This window comes from Oncorhynchus kisutch, linkage group LG13 (genome assembly GCF_002021735.2).
Source record: "Oncorhynchus kisutch isolate 150728-3 linkage group LG13, Okis_V2, whole genome shotgun sequence".
In the NCBI taxonomy this organism is placed as follows: domain Eukaryota; kingdom Metazoa; phylum Chordata; class Actinopteri; order Salmoniformes; family Salmonidae; genus Oncorhynchus; species Oncorhynchus kisutch.
This window is the reverse complement of record NC_034186.2, coordinates 6,709,043-6,728,208: the sequence shown is the minus strand read 5'-3', so window position 1 is coordinate 6,728,208 and position 19,166 is coordinate 6,709,043. Positions and strand designations below refer to the sequence as shown.

Below are 19,166 nucleotides of genomic sequence, written 5' to 3'. Positions count from 1 at the left end.
CTCCCCTCATTCTCTCCTACTCCCCTCCCCTCCCATCCTCCTCTCCCCTCCTCTCTTCATCCCACTCCTCCTACCCTCTTCCTCTCCCCTCCTCTCTCCTCCTCTTCCCATCCCACTCCTCCTCTCCCCTCCTCCTCTCCTCCTCCTCTCTCCCCTCCTCCTCCTCTTCCCATCCCCCTCCTCCTCCTACCCTCCTCCTCTCCCTCCTCTCCCCTGCTCTCTCCTCCTCTTCCCATCCCACTCCTCCTCTCCCCTCCTCCTCTCCTCCTCCTCTCTCCCCTCCTCCTCCTCTTCCCACCCCCCTCCTCCTCCTACCCTCCTCCTCTCTCCTCCTCTTCCCATCCCACTCCTCCTCTCCCCTCCTCCTCCTCTCTCCCCTCCTCCTCCTCTTCCCACCCCCCTCCTCCTCCTACCCTCCTCCTCTCTCCTCCTCTTCCCATCCCACTCCTCCTCTCCCCTCCTCCTCTCCTCCTCCTCTCTCCCCTCCTCCTCCTCCCCCTCCTCCTCTCTCCCCTCCTCCTCCTCTTCCCACCCCCCTCCTCCTCCTACCCTCCTCCTCTCTCCTCCTCTCCCCTCCTCCTCTCCTCCTCCTCTCTCCCCTCCTCCTCCTACCCTCCTCCTCTCTCTCCTCCTCTTCCCATCCCACTCCTCCTCTCCAGTCCTCCTCTCCAGTCCTCCTCTCTCCCCTCCTCCTCCTCTTCCCATCCCCCTCCTCCCCTTCTCCCATACCCTGAACTCAGTACTTCAGGAACCACATGAGAATGTTAGCTTGGAACAGGGACTGGTCAGCTGGTTACTCCTCCTGCTGCTATTTGTTTGCTGTGTGGCAAAATTTGGTCAGTCTGTCCCCTTCACGCTCGATCGGGAATCGTTGGGTTAGGTCTGGCTGGCCCTGTCCTGTTGTTGTTTGAGTTGAGCTTCTTTATCTCTCAACCAAAAAAATCTGTTATCTCTTTCTGTATGTCTGTCTGTCTGTCTGTCTCTTTCTGTCTGTCTCAGCACCGGCCAAACCATTGGTCCTCCTCTTTTGAAATGTTCTGTGCCAATGTGTCAATGTCTCTATTTGGAACATGATGAAATGTAGCCATTTGTTTTGTCATGCATTTGGAAACTTCCTGCTGGGGACACAACCTTCTTTCAACGGGAAAATGTAGGTCATATTTGGTTGAGACATTGATCAATGAGATTTCAACATTTATTCACCCAACTCAAAAAGACAGACAGAAGTTTAATTCCCAATGTATTATCACCATACTTTCAACCATCTAAAAAGCACAACCAAATTTCAATGGAAAAAATAATGTCAGATTTTTGGTTTAGTTGTCATCAAAATGTGTGAATCACTGTGATTTCAACCATAAACAGAGCCTTCAGAAAGTATTCAGACCCCTTGACTTATTCTACATTTTGTTGTGTTGCAGGCTGAATTCAACATGGATTAAAATATTTAATTTTTTCTCACCCATCTACACACAACATCCCATAATGATCAAGTGAAAGCATGTTTTTTGAAATGTTTGCATATTTATAGAAAATGAAATACAGAAATATCTCATTTACATATTAGTATTCACACCTTTGAGTCAATACATGTTAGAATCACTTTTGGCTGTGATCACAGCTGTGTGTTTCTGGGTAACTCTCTAAGAGCTTTGCACACCTGGATTGTACAATATTTACACTTTTTTTTTATTTTATTCTTCAAGCGCTGTCATGTTGGTTCTTGATCAAGTCAAATCAAATTATATTTGTCACATGTGCCGAATACAACAGGTGTAGTAGACCTTACCATGAAATGCTGAATACAACAGGTGTAGTAGACCTTACAGTGAAATGCTGAATACAACAGGTGTAGGTAGACCTTACAGTGAAATGCTGAATACAACAGGTGTAGTAGACCTTACAGTGAAATGCTGAATACAACAGGTGTAGTAGACCTTACAGTGAAATGCTGAATACAACAGGTGTAGGTAGACCTTACAGTGAAATGCTGAATACAACAGGTGTAGTAGACCTTACAGTGAAATGCTGAATACAACAGGTGTAGTAGACCTTACAGTGAAATGCTGAATACAACAGGTGTAGTAGACCTTACCATGAAATGCTGAATACAACAGGTGTAGTAGACCTTACCATGAACTGCTGAATACAACAGGTGTAGTAGACCTTACCATGAAATGCTGAATACAACAGGTGTAGTAGACCTTACAGTGAAATGCTGAATACAACAGGTGTAGGTAGACCTTACAGTGAAATGCTGAATACAACAGGTGTAGTAGACCTTACAGTGAAATGCTGAATACAACAGGTGTAGTAGACCTTACAGTGAAATGCTGAATACAACAGGTGTAGTAGACCTTACAGTGAAATGCTGAATACAACAGGTGTAGTAGACCTTACAGTGAAATGCTGAATACAACAGGTGTAGGTAGACCTTACAGTGAAATGCTGAATACAACAGGTGTAGTAGACCTTACCATGAAATGCTGAATACAACAGGTGTAGTAGACCTTACAGTGAAATGCTGAATACAACAGGTGTAGGTAGACCTTACAGTGAAATGCTGAATACAACAGGTGTAGTAGACCTTACAGTGAAATGCTGAATACAACAGGTGTAGTAGACCTTACAGTGAAATGCTGAATACAACAGGTGTAGTAGACCTTACCATGAAATGCTGAATACAACAGGTGTAGTAGACCTTACAGTGAAATGCTGAATACAACAGGTGTAGGTAGACCTTACAGTGAAATGCTGAATACAACAGGTGTAGTAGACCTTACAGTGAAATGCTGAATACAACAGGTGTAGTAGACCTTACCATGAAATGCTGAATACAACAGGTGTAGGTAGACCTTACAGTGAAATGCTGAATACAACAGGTGTAGTAGACCTTACCATGAAATGCTGAATACAACAGGTGTAGTAGACCTTACAGTGAAATGCTGAATACAACAGGTGTAGGTAGACCTTACAGTGAAATGCTGAATACAACAGGTGTAGGTAGACCTTACAGTGAAATGCTAAATACAACAGGTGTAGGTAGACCTTACAGTGAAATGCTGAATACAACAGGTGTAGGTAGACCTTACAGTGAAATGCTGAATACAACAGGTGTAGTAGACCTTACAGTGAAATGCTGAATACAACAGGTGTAGGTAGACCTTACAGTGAAATGCTGAATACAACAGGTGTAGGTAGACCTTACAGTGAAATGCTGAATACAACAGGTGTAGTAGACCTTACAGTGAAATGCTGAATACAACAGGTGTAGTAGACCTTACAGTGAAATGCTGAATACAACAGGTGTAGTAGACCTTACCATGAAATGCTGAATACAACAGGTGTAGTAGACCTTACAGTGAAATGCTGAATACAACAGGTGTAGTAGACCTTACAGTGAAATGCTGAATACAACAGGTGTAGTAGACCTTACAGTGAAATGCTGAATACAACAGGTGTAGTAGACCTTACAGTGAAATGCTGAATACAACAGGTGTAGTAGACCTTACCATGAAATGCTGAATACAACAGGTGTAGTAGACCTTACAGTGAAATGCTGAATACAACAGGTGTAGACCTTACCATGAAATGCTGAATACAACAGGTGTAGGTAGACCTTACAGTGAAATGCTGAATACAACAGGTGTAGTAGACCTTACAGTGAAATGCTGAATACAACAGGTGTAGACCTTACCATGAAATGCTGAATACAACAGGTGTAGACCTTACCATGAAATGCTGAATACAACAGGTGTAGTAGACCTTACAGTGAAATGCTGAATACAACAGGTGTAGTAGACCTTACAGTGAAATGCTGAATACAACAGGTGTAGTAGACCTTACAGTGAAATGCTGAATACAACAGGTGTAGACCTTACCATGAAATGCCGAATACAACAGGTGTAGACCTTACCATGAAATGCTTACTTTCAAGCATTTAACCAACAATGCAGTTTTAAGAAAAATAAGAGTTAAGAAAATCTCATGGTACAAAAGTAACACAATAGGCTATATACAGGTACCAAGTCAATGTGTGGGGCACAGGTTCGTTTATTTATTTAACCTTTATTTAACTAGACAAACAAATTCCTATTTACAATGACGGCCTAGGAACAGTGGGTTAACTTCCTTGTTCATGGGCAGAACAACAGATGTTTACCTTGTCAGCTCGGGGATTTGATCTAGCAACCTTTATGGTTACTAGTCCAATGCTCTAACCACTAGGCTACCTGCCCAACGCTCTAACCACTAGGCTACCTGCGCAACGCTCTAACCACTAGGCTACCTGCCCAACGCTCTAACCACTAGGCTACCTGCCCAACGCTCTAACCACTAGGCTACCTGCCCAACGCTCTAACCACTAGGCTACCTGCACAACGCTCTAACCACTAGGCTACCTGCCCAACGCTCTAACCACTAGGCTACCTGCTCTAACCACTAGGCTACCTGCCCAACGCTCTAACCGCTAGGCTACCTGCCCAACGCTCTAACCGCTAGGCTACCTGCCCAACGCTCTAACCGCTAGGCTACCTGCCGTCAAGGTAATTGAGGTAATATGTACATGTAGGCAGGGGAAAAGTGACTATGCATAGATAATAAACAGCAAGTAGCAGCAGCGTAAAATATATCATTGCTAGACGGCCATTTTCAAGTCTTGCCATAGATTTTCAAGACAATTTAATTTAAAACTGTAGCTGTGTCACTCAGGAACATTCAATGTGGTTTTGGTAAGCAACTCCAGTGTATATTTGACCTTGTGTTTTAGATTATTGTCCTGCTGAAAGGTGAATTAGTCTCCCAGTGTCTGGTGGAAGGCAGAGTTTCTAAATGTATTCTGCAGCGCTGCCTGAAATTAGCACTTTCAGGCAGCATCCACCCAGCAAGCGAGCTGATTTAAGACAGGTGAATTGCTGAGCCTTGGCGCTAAGGCTGGAAAATGCCAGTGTGGCAATTTTAACATAAAAAAATTGCAAACTAACGTGCATTTGACACCAGCGCCACCTTAACACCGGCTGAAAATAGAGCCCCCAGTGTCTGCTTTTTAGATTTTTACCCACCTATCCATAAATGCTCTTCTTTGCGAGGCGTTGGAAAAACCTTCCTGGTCTTTGTGGTTGAATCTGTGTTTGAAATTCACTGCTCGACTCAGGGACCTTACAGATAATCGTATGTGTGGGGTATAGAGTCATTCAAAAAAATCACTTTAAACACTATTATATTAAGTCCATGTAACTTATTATGTGTCGTGCAATTTCTTTCTCTTCAACTTATTGAGGCTTTGCCATAACAAAGGGGCTGAATACTTACTGACTCAAGACATTTCAGCTTTTCATTTTTTTATTAATTTATAACCAATTGTTTGATAACATAATTCCACTTTGACACGATTGGTTATTGTGTGCAGGCCTTTGACACGATTGGTTATTGTGTGCAGGCCTTTGACACGATTGGTTATTGTGTGCAGGCCTTTGACACGATTGGTTATTGTGTGCAGGCCTTTGACACGATTGGTTATTGTGTGCAGGCCTTTGACACGATTGGTTATTGTGTGCAGGCCTTTGACACGATTGGTTATTGTGTGCAGGCCTTTGACACGATTGGTTATTGTGTGCAGGCCTTTGACACGATTGGTTATTGTGTGCAGGCCTTTGACACGATTGGTTATTGTGTGCAGGCCTTTGACACGATTGGTTATTGTGTGCTGGCCTTTGACACGATTGGTTATTGTGTGCAGGCCTTTGACACGATTGGTTATTGTGTGCAGGCCTTTGACACGATTGGTTATTGTGTGCAGGCCTTTGACACGATTGGTTATTGTGTGCTGGCCTTTGACACGATTGGTTATTGTGTGCAGGCCTTTGACACGATTGGTTATTGTGTGCAGGCCTTTGACACGATTGGTTATTGTGTGCAGGCCTTTGACACGATTGGTTATTGTGTGCAGGCCTTTGACACGATTGGTTATTGTGTGCAGGCCTTTGACACGATTGGTTATTGTGTGCAGGCCTTTGACACGATTGGTTATTGTGTGCAGGCCTTTGACACACAATCTCAATTGAATCCATTTTAAATTCAGGCTGTAACACAACAACATATTTGGAAAATGACAAGGAGTATGAACACTATCAACCCCTTTCTTATGCCTAAATACGTTCAGGTGTAAAAATGTGCTTAACAAGTCATATATTGTAATAAGTTGCATGGACTCAATAATAGAGTTTAACATGATTTTTGAATGACCACCTCATACCTGACACATACAATTATCTGTAAGGTCCCTCAGTCGAGCAGTGAATTTCAAACGCAGATTCAACCACAAACACCAGGGAGGTTTTCCAATGCCTCACAAAGAAGAGCACCTATTGGTAGATGGGTAAAAAATAAATAAAAAGCAGACATTGAATATCCTTGTGAGCATGGTGAAGTTATTAATTACACTTTGAATGGTGTATCAATACACCCAGTCACTACAAAGATACAGGCATCCTTCCTAACTCAGTTGCCAGAGAGGAAGGAAACAACTCAGGGATTTCACCATGACGCCAATCAATGGTGACTTTAAAACAGTTTCAGAGTTTAATGGTTTTTTATAGGAGGAAACTGAGGATGGATCAACAACATTGTAGTTACTCCTCAATACAAACCTAATTGATATAGTGAAAAGAAGGAAGCCTGTACAGACTAAAAATATTCCACAACATGCTTCCTGTTTGCAACAACTAAAGTAATACTGCTAAAAATGTGGCAAAGAAATGTACTTTTTGTCCTGAAAACAAAGTGTTATGTTTGGGGCAAATCCATTCTCCATATTTTCTAGCATTTTTTAACATAATGGTGGCTGCATCATGTTATGGGTATGCTTGTAATCGTTAAGGACTGGAAAGTTAATGATAAAAGAGAAATGGAATGGAGCTGAGCACAGGCAAAATCCTAGAGGAAAACCTGGTTCAGTCTGCTTTCCACCAGACACTGGGAGATGAATTCACCTTTCAGCAGGACAATAACCAATACATAAGGTCAAATATACACTGAGTGGCTGAGTTACAGTTTTGACTAAAATCATGTTGAAAATCTATGGCAACACCTGAAAATGGTTGTCTAGCAATGATCAACAACCAATTTGACAGAGCTTGAATAATTTTTGAAGGAATAATGGGCAAATGTTGTACAATCCAGGTGTGGAAAGCTCTTAGAGACGTACCCAGAAAGACTCACAGCTGTAATCTCTGGCAAAGGTGCTTCTACAAAGTATTGACTCAGGGGTGTGAATACTCATGTAAACAGGTTTTCCGTTGTCATTATGGGATGTTGTGTGTAGATTGGTGAACAATAATCTATTGAATCCATTTTGAATTTCAGGCTGTAACAACAAAATGTGGAATAAATCAAGGAGTATGAATACTTTCTGAAGGCTCTGTATAATTAAATGTGTTTGATTGACAACGCAACCAAATATCAACATTTAAAAGATATCAAATGCTTGGCTAGTTTCATCTGAGCCACTGGCTTAATCCTATAATTTAACTTTGATTTTTGGTTTAGTTGGAGATGTGCATCCAAACATGTCATTTGACTTGTTAATAGTTCATGGGATATTTCATGTATTGCAGAAGTGCTATTGGATTATGTTTGGTTGTCAACGCAATAAGGAGATGTATCTTTTGTGCCACTGACTTAGTATGGCTTTAATTCCAGTTTGACTACAAATGAATAATTGATACGTGGGATTCACGTCTCAACCAAAAATAAAAATTAAAGAATATGACCAAATCAAATCAAACTTGATTTAAAATGCATTTAAAGTTTAATTTGATTTAGTCCTATTTTTGGTTGAGGCGGACACTTGAATCCAACATATCAATTATTCATTTGTAGACAAAGTAGAATTAAAGCCATACTAAGTCAGTGGCACAGATGGACCTATCAAAGCAGAACATGCATCTCCTTCAAATGTTGATATTTGGTTGCGTTGACAACCAAACACAATTCAATGTCTAGTTCGTCAAGGGTACATTGACAGATCTTTCACCTAGTCAGCTCGGGGATTTGAACCAGCAACCTTTCAGTTACTGGCCCAACACTCATAATTCCTAGGCTACCTGCCTGTCTATTTTAGTTAAACCCTGGGTTGAATTTAAACAATAGCTGTTGATGACTTTGCAAACACTATATAGTCCTAAATAGTCTCATTGATGCTATATGACTTATGGTTATATTTCATTTGGTCTCTTAAACCTACCCTTTGGAATGACTTAATATAATTGGTTATTAAGATATCTTTCAATAATGATTCTCATGATAGCACATTGGTATTAGTCAGTGACAAATATCAAAAGCTAATCAGGGCTGGGCTTTGTTAAAACCCTGGGTGTGAGACCAAATTAATAATTGTAGAAAGATCAACTCTCCAGTAGGAGGTGCTGCCCAGCCTCGATAGGAGACCTAAGGATAGCTGTAGATAGATCAACTCTCCAGTAGGTACTGCCCAGCCTCGATAGGAGACCTAAGGATAGCTGTAGATAGATCAACTCTCCAGTAGGTACTGCCCAGCCTCGATAGGAGACCTAAGGATAGCTGTAGATAGATCAACTCTCCAGTAGGTACTGCCCAGCCTCGATAGGAGACCTAAGGATAGCTGTAGATAGATCAACTCTCCAGTAGGTGCAGCCCAGCCTCGATAGGAGACCTAAGGATAGCTGTAGAGAGATCAACTCTCCAGTAGGTGCAGCCCAGCCTGTTTGGCAGTAGAGTCTCAGGGCGTTGAACCAGATTCCAGTGAGTTGTTTGGCAGTAGAGTCTCAGGGCGTTGAACCAGGTTCCAGTGAGTTGTTTGGCAGTAGAGTCTCAGGGCGGTGAACCAGGTTCCAGTGAGTTGTTTGGCAGTAGAGTCTCAGGGCGGTGAACCAGGTTCCAGTGAGTTGTTTGGCAGTAGAGTCTCAGGGCGGTGAACCACTTCTTAATGACATGTTGGCAGTATCTAATGACTCCCCCAGTCTGTTCTCTTGATTGCTTTAGTGGGCATTATGTTTTGTACCACTTTGTCACAGTGCAACACACACGTAAAAACACACTGGAGATCGATGCACGTGTTAGAGGATACACTTCTCTCTGGAGGGATAATCTGATAGATTTTGAAGTGTGTGTCATTCTGTTACCCCTTTCTCTCTCTCTCTCTCTCTCTCTCTCTCTCTCTCTCTCTCTCTCTCTCTCTCTCTCTCTCTCTCTCTCTCTCTCTCTCTCTCTCTCTCACTCACTCACTCACTCACTCACACACTCACACACACACACACACACACACACACACACACACCCCTATTCCCAGTAGCCTGATCTCCAGACCGTAGATATTATTAGTTAGTGGGTCACTGGTTTATTGAATTACCACACACTGGAGGGCTCAGTATACACTGAGGGGACAAAACATTAAGAACACCTGCTCTGTCCATGAAATAGACTGACCAGGTGAAAGCTATGATCCCTTGTTGATGTCACTTGTTAAATCCACTTCAATCAGTGTAGATGAAGGGGAGGAGACAGGTTAAATAAGGATTTTTAGGACTTGTGTATGTGTGCCATTCAGAGGGTGAACGGGCAAGACAACAGATTGAAGTTCCTGAACGGGGTTTGGTAGTGGGTGTCAGGCATACCGGTTTGAACGGGGGGGGGTTTGGTAGTGGGTGTCAGGCGTACCGGTTTGAACGGGGGGGGGTTTGGTAGTGGGTGTCAGGCATACCGGTTTGAACGGGGGGGGTTTGGTAGTGGGTGTCAGGCATACCGGTTTGAACGGGGGGGGTTTGGTAGTGGGTGTCAGGCGTACCGGTTTGAACGGGGGGGGTTTGGTAGTGGGTGTCAGGCGTACCGGTTTGAACGGGGGGGGGTTGGTAGTGGGTGTCAGGCGTACCGGTTTGAACGGGGGGGTTTGGTAGTGGGTGTCAGGCGTACCGGTTTGAACGGGGGGGTTTGGTAGTGGGTGTCAGGCATACCGGTTTGAACGGGGGGGTTTGGTAGTGGGTGTCAGGCGTACCGGTTTGAACGGGGGGGGTTTGGTAGTGGGTGTCAGGCGTACCGGTTTGAACGGGGGGGTTTGGTAGTGGGTGTCAGGCGTACCGGTTTGAACGGGGGGGTTTGGTAGTGGGTGTCAGGCATACCGTTTTGAACGGGGGGGTTTGGTAGTGGGTGTCAGGCGTACCGGTTTGAACGGGGGGGTTTGGTAGTGGGTGTCAGGCGCACCGGTTTGTGTCAAGATCTGCAACGCTGCTGGGTTTTTCACACTCAACAGTTTCCCGTGTATCAAGAATGGTCCACCAGCCAAAGAACATCCAGCCAATGCTTTCGACACCTTGTAGAGGCCATTTCCCGACGAATTAAGGCTGTTCTGAGGCTAAAGAGGAGGAGGGGGTGTTCTTAGGGTTTTATACACTCATTGTGTGTGTGTGTGTGTGTGTGTGTGTGTGTGTGTGTGTGTGTGTGTGTGTGTGTGTGTGTGTGTGTGTGTGTACACACTAACCTGTAATTAACTACCACAGATTTAAATGGTTTGTGGTTTGGGTTTATCCACCCTAAAAAATCAGTGGGATACTATGTTGACTTCCAGCATGGTCTTTTGTGTGCTATGAGAGAGCAAAGATGGGGCTCTGTCTGTTCTTACTGTAGCTCTCTGAATGTAGCCATCTCTGTCTGTTCTTACTGTAGCTCTCTGAATGTAGCCATCTCTGTCTGTTCTTACTGTAGCTCTCTGAATGTAGCCATCTCTGTCTGTTCTTACTGTAGCTCTCTGAATGTAGCCATCTCTGTCTGTTCTTACTGTAGCTCTCTGAATGTAGCCATCTCTGTCTGTTCTTACTGTAGCTCTCTGAATGTAGCCATCTCTGTCTGTTCTTACTGTAGCTCTCTGAATGTAGCCATCTCTGTCTGTTCTTACTGTAGCCATCTCTGTCTGTTCTTACTGTAGCTCTCTGAATGTAGCCATCTCTGTCTGTTCTTACTGTAGCTCTCTGAATGTAGCCGCCTCTGTCTGTTCTTTCTGTAGCTCTCTGAATGTAGCCATCTCTGTCTGTTCTTACTGTAGCTCTCTGAATGTAGCCATCTCTGTCTGTTCTTACTGTAGCTCTCTGAATGTAGCCATCTCTGTCTGTTCTTACTCTAGCTCTCTGAATGTAGCCATCTCTGTCTGTTCTTACTGTAGCTGTCTGAATGTAGCCATCTCTGTCTGTTCTTACTGTAGCTCTCTGAATGTAGCCATCTCTGTCTGTTCTTACTGTAGCCATCTCTGTCTGTTCTTACTGTAGCTCTCTGAATGTAGCCATCTCTGTCTGTTCTTACTGTAGCTCTCTGAATGTAGCCATCTCTGTCTGTTCTTACTGTAGCTCTCTGAATGTAGCCATCTCTGTCTGTTCTTACTGTAGCTCTCTGAATGTAGCCATCTCTGTCTGTTCTTACTGTAGCTCTCTGAATGTAGCCATCTCTGTCTGTTCTTACTGTAGCTCTCTGAATGTAGCCATCTCTGTCTGTTCTTACTGTAGCTCTCTGAATGTAGCCATCTCTGTCTGTTCTTACTGTAGCTCTCTGAATGTAGCCATCTCTGTCTGTTCTTACTGTAGCTCTCTGAATGTAGCCATCTCTGTCTGTTCTTACTGTAGCTCTCTGAATGTAGCCATCTCTGTCTGTTCTTACTGTAGCCATCTCTGTCTGTTCTTACTGTAGCTGTCTCTGAATGTAGCCATCTCTGTCTGTTCTTACTGTAGCTCTCTGAATGTAGCCATCTCTGTCTGTTCTTACTGTAGCTGTCTGAATGTAGCCATCTCTGTCTGTTCTTACTGTAGCTCTCTGGATGTAGCCATCTCTGTCTGTTCTTACTGTAGCTCTCTGAATGTAGCCATCTCTGTCTGTTCTTACTGTAGCTCTCTGAATGTAGCCATCTCTGTCTGTTCTTACTGTAGCTGTCTCTGAATGTAGCCATCTCTGTCTGTTCTTACTGTAGCTGTCTGAATGTAGCCATCTCTGTCTGTTCTTACTGTAGCCATCTCTATCTGTTCTTACTGTAGCTCTCTGAATGTAGCCATCTCTGTCTGTTCTTACTGTAGCTCTCTGAATGTAGCCATCTCTGTCAGTTCTTACTGTAGCTCTCTGAATGTAGCCATCTCTGTCCGTTCTTACTGTAGCTCTCTGAATGTAGCCATCTCTGTCTGTTCTTACTGTAGCTCTCTGAATGTAGCCATCTCTGTCTGTTCTTACTGTAGCCATCTCTGTCTGTTCTTACTGTAGCTCTCTGAATGTAGCCATCTCTGTCTGTTGTTACTGTAGCCATCTCTGTCTGTTCTTACTGTAGCTCTCTGAATGTAGCCATCTCTGTCTGTTCTTACTGTAGCCATCTCTGTCTGTTCTTACTGTAGCTCTCTGAATGTAGCCATCTCTGTCTGTTCTTACTGTAGCCATCTCTGTCTGTTCTTACTGTAGCTCTCTGAATGTAGCCATTTCTGTCTGTTCTTACTGTAGCTCTCTGAATGTAGCCACTTCTTTTTCACCATGTATCGGTTCTCATCAAGTCAATGTAATAAATATGACCATTTTGTATTTTCCTCTTAAGTGTATCCGTTCTGTTTTGAGGTAATATAATAATTTGAATGTGAATGTGTAAATGACGTGATTATGGCTAGGCATGTGTTATACTGTATAATTATATAGATCTGAACAGTACTGTCACCTCAGCATTATGGTTATTGTGATGTATTACATACACTAGTGTATGTTTTCCTGTCTGAGTTTCATGGGAAACAGCAGCAGCCTAACTGTACCTGTCTGCCAGCGTTGTCTCCTAATAATCTATGTAACCTTGGGATACTGATATGATCTCTTTTGAACTTGGCCGGGAGGGATTTGGCAACAGGTGACCTTTGAGTCGCAACAGCATGGGGTCAAAGGTAAACAGAGCTCCTCTGTCTGTTTGATTTCCCTGTGTATCGGAGTCAGTCTTACAACAGTCTGCAATGATCTTTCCCAAGTTCTGTTCCTCCTTTAAAGAATGTGAGTGTGAGAAGTACACAGACATACATTCCGGAGTGTCCGTACACAGACATACATTCCGGAGTGTCCGTACATAAACATACATTCCGGAGTGTCCGTACACAGACATACATTCCGGAGTGTCCGTACACAAACATACATTCCGGAGTGTCCGTACACAGACATACATTCCGGAGTGTCCGTACACAAACATACATTCCGGAGTGTCCGTACACAGACATACAATCCGGAGTGTCCGTACACAAACATACATTCCGGAGTGTCCGTACACAAACATACATTCCGGAGTGTCCGTACACAAACATACATTCCGGAGTGTCCGTACACAAACATACATTCCGGAGTGTCCGTACACAGACATACATTCCGGAGTGTCCGTACACAGACATACATTCCGGAGTGTCCGTACACAAACATACATTCCGGAGTGTCCGTACACAGACATACATTCCGGAGTGTCCGTACACAAACATACATTCCGGAGTGTCCGTACACAGACATACATTCCGGAGTGTCCGTACACAGACATACATTCCGGAGTGTCCGTACACAGACATACATTCCGGAGTGTCTGTACACAGACATACATTCCGGAGTGTCCGTACACAAACATACATTCCGGAGTGTCCGTACACAGACATACATTCCGGAGTGTCCGTACACAGACATACATTCCGGAGTGTCCGTACACAGACACACATTCCGGAGTGTCCGTACACACACATACATTCCGGAGTGTCCGTACACAAACATACATTCCGGAGTGTCCGTACACAAACATACATTCCGGAGTGTCCGTACACAAACATACATTCCGGAGTGTCCGTACACAGACATACATTCCGGAGTGTCCGTACACAGACATACATTCCGGAGTGTCCGTACACAGACATACATTCCGGAGTGTCCGTACACAGACATACATTCCGGAGTGTCCGTACACAGACACACATTCCGGAGTGTCCGTACACACACATACATTCCGGAGTGTCCGTACACAGACATACATTCCGGAGTGTCCGTACACAGACATACATTCCGGAGTGTCCGTACACAGACACACATTCCGGAGTGTCCGTACACACACATACATTCCGGAGTGTCCGTACACAAACATACATTCCGGAGTGTCCGTACACAAACATACATTCCGGAGTGTCCGTACACAAACATACATTCCGGAGTGTCCGTACACAGACATACATTCCGGAGTGTCCGTACACAGACATACATTCCGGAGTGTCCGTACACAAACATACATTCCGGAGTGTCCGTACACAGACACACATTCCGGAGTGTCCGTACACAAACATACATTCCGGAGTGTCCGTACACAGACACACATTCCGGAGTGTCCGTACACAAACATACATTCCGGAGTGTCCGTACACAGACATACATTCCGGAGTGTCCGTACACAGACATACATTTCGGAGTGTCCGTACACAGACATACATTCCGGAGTGTCCGTACACAGACATACATTCCGGAGTGTCCGTGGAGTGGTTTACATAGAACAGCGTTTGCGTGGGACAGACGGTGGAGTTGGATCAGGTCCGGCAGGGATAGCCCCGTCAACCACCACAGGCCTTTCCATTTACGCATCCTCTGGTGGCAATGCTGGCTTCTTGCCACACACACACACAGCATCCCCCCCCCAGAGCATGCTAACCTCAGCCACCCCTTTTCTTTTAGGAATCTCACCAGCTGACTGTGTCAAATGAGAAGTGATAGTTTTGTACTGGGTCGGGGGCAGACTGGCTATGCTTGTTGTATACTGCTCAGGAAGTCTCTGCTGCTTAAAGATAGATAGCTATTTCATCTTCCCAAGACTGGAGAGATAGTTGGCTAGTTTTGGGCCACAGGGACCATTGAGAGCCGCCGAAGTATACTGCATATATGACCGACTGTCTCGTTTCGGTCTTAGGTAGCATCATTTGAAATAGTGTTTTTTATTTTTTACATTGGATAAAAGTAGACACTCGGAGCTAGAAAATGGTGTATCATTCACTACAGTTGAGGAACAATGGGAAAGTTATTCTGCTTTGAAAGTTGATAAACTTGTAACCCCACTTTTGAGAAAAGTGCCTTTGAATGTTTTGGTACAGCTACTGGACAGGTCTTCTTTGTCTTCTTTGTCTACACCTATTCAGCATCGTTCAAACCCTCTTAAGCCTTTAGCCCCGCCCATCTCTTTAAGGATTCACATGTGAGGCCATGTGCTAAACAGAGGGAGGAAGGTAATGTATTAAACAACCAAATATTTCAAGACTAAAAGTGGTTTAATGTAGTAGCCTACAATAAGGGGAAAACCCCATGTAAAAATACACTTTGTCTAGTCCTTGGCATATATCATAATCTGACTTTGAAGTGTACAGGTACAAATATTGTATAAATATTTTATAATTATTAGATGACACTTACTCAGACACACTTGTCTAAATTGATGGGTCAATGTGAAGGAAATGCTATAACCACCCCCCAGACACATCTGGGGCGGCAGGGTAGCCTAGTGGTTAGAGCGTTGGACTAGTAACCGAAAGGTTGCAAGTTCATAATCCCTGAGCTGACAAGGTACAAATCTGTCGTTCTGCCCCTGAACAGGCAGTTAACCTGCTGTTCCTAGGCTGTCATTGAAAATAAGAATTTGTTCCTAACTGAGTTGCCTAGTTAAATAAAGGTACAATTTTAAAAAATCTAGCTAAGTGGATGGGTCACTATTGTCTAGAGATGTTCATGAATTACAGTAGATGGCCACATTCACCACCGGACACACCTGGCTAACTTGAGTCATGTAATCATTCCCTTGCAAAGTGGAGTATTTTGTTTAGACATGTAGCTAGCGAGCTAAACAATGAACCATAAATCCAACCCATAGCTACAGTACACACTGATTGTCATATCTAGCCACCATGCATGAAATGCTAATGTATGAATCTACAGGTAGCTTAAGCTAACCAACTAGGTTCAATGTTAGCTAGCTAGCTAACTTTAGGCTCTAACTAGCAATGCAAATCTGAGATACAAATAATATTACTACACAGATCATACACGTAACGTGAGCTAGCTAGCCAGCCAGCTAATATTCGTTAGCTAGCAAACAGTATGCTTTAACTTGAAAATGACTATCTGACCAAATTAGAAACGTATAATATCTAAAAAATGTAGCTAGACTCTTACCCCGTATACATTGATGAACGCTTCACGGCAGCGTGTCTCTTCCATTTGGTTTGTAGCTAGCTACCGCCTGTTTGGCCCATTGATGAACACTTCACGGCAGCGTGTCTCTTCCATTTGGTTTGTAGCTAGCTACCGCCTGTTTGGCCCATTGATGAACGCTTCACGGCAGCATGTCTCTTCCATTTGGTTTGTAGCTAGCTACCGCCTGTTTGGCCCATTGATGAACACTTCACGGCAGCGTGTCTCTTCCATTTGGTTTGTAGCTAGCTACCGCCTGTTTGGCCCATTGATGAACACTTCACGGCAGCGTGTCTCTTCCATTTGGTTTGTAGCTAGCTACCGCCTGTTTGGCCCATTGATGAACGCTTCACGGCAGCGTGTCTCTTCCATTTGGTTTGTAGCTAGCTACCGCCTGTTTGGCCCATTGATGAACGCTTCACGGCAGCGTGTCTCTTCCATTTGGTTTGTAGCTAGCTACCGCCTGTTTGGCCCATTGATGAACACTTCACGGCAGCGTGTCTCTTCCATTTGGTTTGTAGCTAGCTACCGCCTGTTTGGCCCATTGATGAACGCTTCACGGCAGCGTGTCTCTTCCATTTGGTTTGTAGCTAGCTACCGCCTGTTTGGCCCATTGATGAACGCTTCACGGCAGCGTGTCTCTTCCATTTGGTTTTATAGCTAGCTACCGCCTGTTTGGCCCATTGATGAACGCTTCACGGCAGCGTGTCTCTTCCATTTGGTTTGCAGCTAGCTACCGCCTGTTTGGCCCATTGATGAACTCTTCACGGCAGCGTGTCTCTTCCATTTGGTTTGTAGCTAGCTACCGCCTGTTTGGCCCATTGATGAATGCTTCACGGCAGCATGTCTCTTCCATTTGGTTTGTAGCTAGCTACCGCCTGTTTGGCCCATTGATGAACGCTTCACGGCAGCATGTCTCTTCCATTTGGTTTGTAGCTAGCTACCGCCTGTTTGGCCCATTGATGAACGCTTCACGGCAGCGTGTCTCTTCCATTTGGTTTGTAGCTAGCTACCGCCTGTTTGGCCCATTGATGAACGCTTCACGGCAGCTTGTCTCTTCCATTTGGTTTGTAGCTAGCTACCGCCTGTTTGGCCCATTGATGAACGCTTCACGGCAGCATGTCTCTTCCATTTGGTTTGTAGCTAGCTACCGCCTGTTTGGCCCATTGATGAACGCTTCACGGCAGCGTGTCTCTTCCATTTGGTTTGTAGCTAGCTACCGCCTGTTTGGCCCATTGATGAACGCTTCACGGCAGCTTGTCTCTTCCATTTGGTTTGTAGCTAGCTACCGCCTGTTTGGCCCATTGATGAACGCTTCACGGCAGCTTGTCTCTTCCATTTGGTTTGTAGCTAGCTACCGCCTGTTTGGCCCATTGATGAACGCTTCACGGCAGCATGTCTCTTCCATTTGGTTTGTAGCTAGCTACCGCCTGTTTGGCCCATTGATGAACGCTTCACGGCAGCATGTCTCTTCCATTTGGTTTGTAGCTAGCTACCGCCTGTTTGGCCCATTGTTGAACACTTCACGGCAGCGTGTCTCTTCCATTTGGTTTGTAGCTAGCTACCGCCTGTTTGGCCCATTGATGAACACTTCACGGCAGCGTGTCTCTTCCATTTGGTTTGTAGCTAGCTACCGCCTGTTTGGCCCATTGATGAACACTTCACGGCAGCATGTCTCTTCCATTTGGTTTGTAGCTAGCTACCGCCTGTTTGGCCCATTGATGAACACTTCACGGCAGCGTGTCTCTTCCATTTGGTTTGTAGCTAGCTACCGCCTGTTTGGCCCATTGTTATGTCAAGTCACTACAGTTCAAACTGACCGTTTGCAGAAAGTCGTCCATCACAACTTTTCCCCACTGATTTTTGTCGATAGCACCCGCTAAATTTTGTGCAGCAATGTTGTTGATAGCAGTAGCAACACTTTTGGAGTTATCCATGCCTAACGTTATACAGTATCTTTCAAAAAGCCGCGGTAGCAAGGGTTATCTACGCATACTGTGAAGTTTATATTATGGACAAAAGCATGCTACATGGCAGACCAATCAGAACTCATCTCTCGTCATGTTCATCTAGCCCACCCATTATCTCAGCCAATCATGGCTCGCGGGAAGGTTCCTGTCTTTTTCCGTGTGTGGCTAAACCAGCTAGACAGTTATATTTTATTCGTATTTACAGATGACATACAAGTTGGTTATTTTAAGGCACATGAATGTTCACATGTTTCAGAAGGCATTTCTGCCCAAATAAAAACGCATTTTGATTAAACAAACAAAACGTATAATTTGAAATGCATCTCCTGTGAAGTAGTTATGTGAGACATACGCCTAGCTTATTGAAACGGGTCACATATAATGTAGGGCTGGGACGATACCTAATAATCAGTCCCAATATACTGTAGCTCCTAAACATCTCTTCTCTCATATCCAGCCGGGCCAGCTGGAAAGACGCCTAAATATGTGTCTGTCTGTGTCTGTTTGTCTGTTTATCTTCTTGAGAGAGCCCATACATTACAGAAGGAGATGGGAGTGGGGTTTATAGTCCATTACAGAAGGAGAGGGGAGTGGGGGTTATAGTCCATTACAGAAGGAGATGGGAGTGGGGTCTGTAGTCCATTACAGAAGGAGAGGAGTGGGGTCTGTAGTCCATTACAGAAGGAGAGGAGTGGGGGTTATAGTCCATTACAGAAGGAGAGGAGTGGGGTCTGTAGTCCATTACAGAAGGAGAGGAGTGGGGTCTGTAGTCCATTACAGAAGGAGAGGAGTGGGGGTTATAGTGCATTACAGAAGGAGAGGAGTGGGGGTTATAGTGCATTACAGAAGGAGAGGAGTGGGGGTTATAGTGCATTACAGAAGGAGAGGAGTGGGGTCTGTAGTCCATTACAGAAGGAGAGGAGTGGGGTCTGTAGTCCATTACAGAAGGAGAGGAATAGGGGCTATAGTTTT

General features: G+C 44.4%; 1 protein-coding gene across 6 annotated transcripts in view; it reads left to right on the top strand.

The window, feature by feature from the left end:
- The window catches only part of rxrgb (retinoid X receptor, gamma b), an 80,615-nt gene that overhangs the window by 29,117 nt on the left and 32,332 nt on the right, over positions 1-19,166 (top strand). The gene's annotated exons all lie outside the window — the stretch shown is intronic.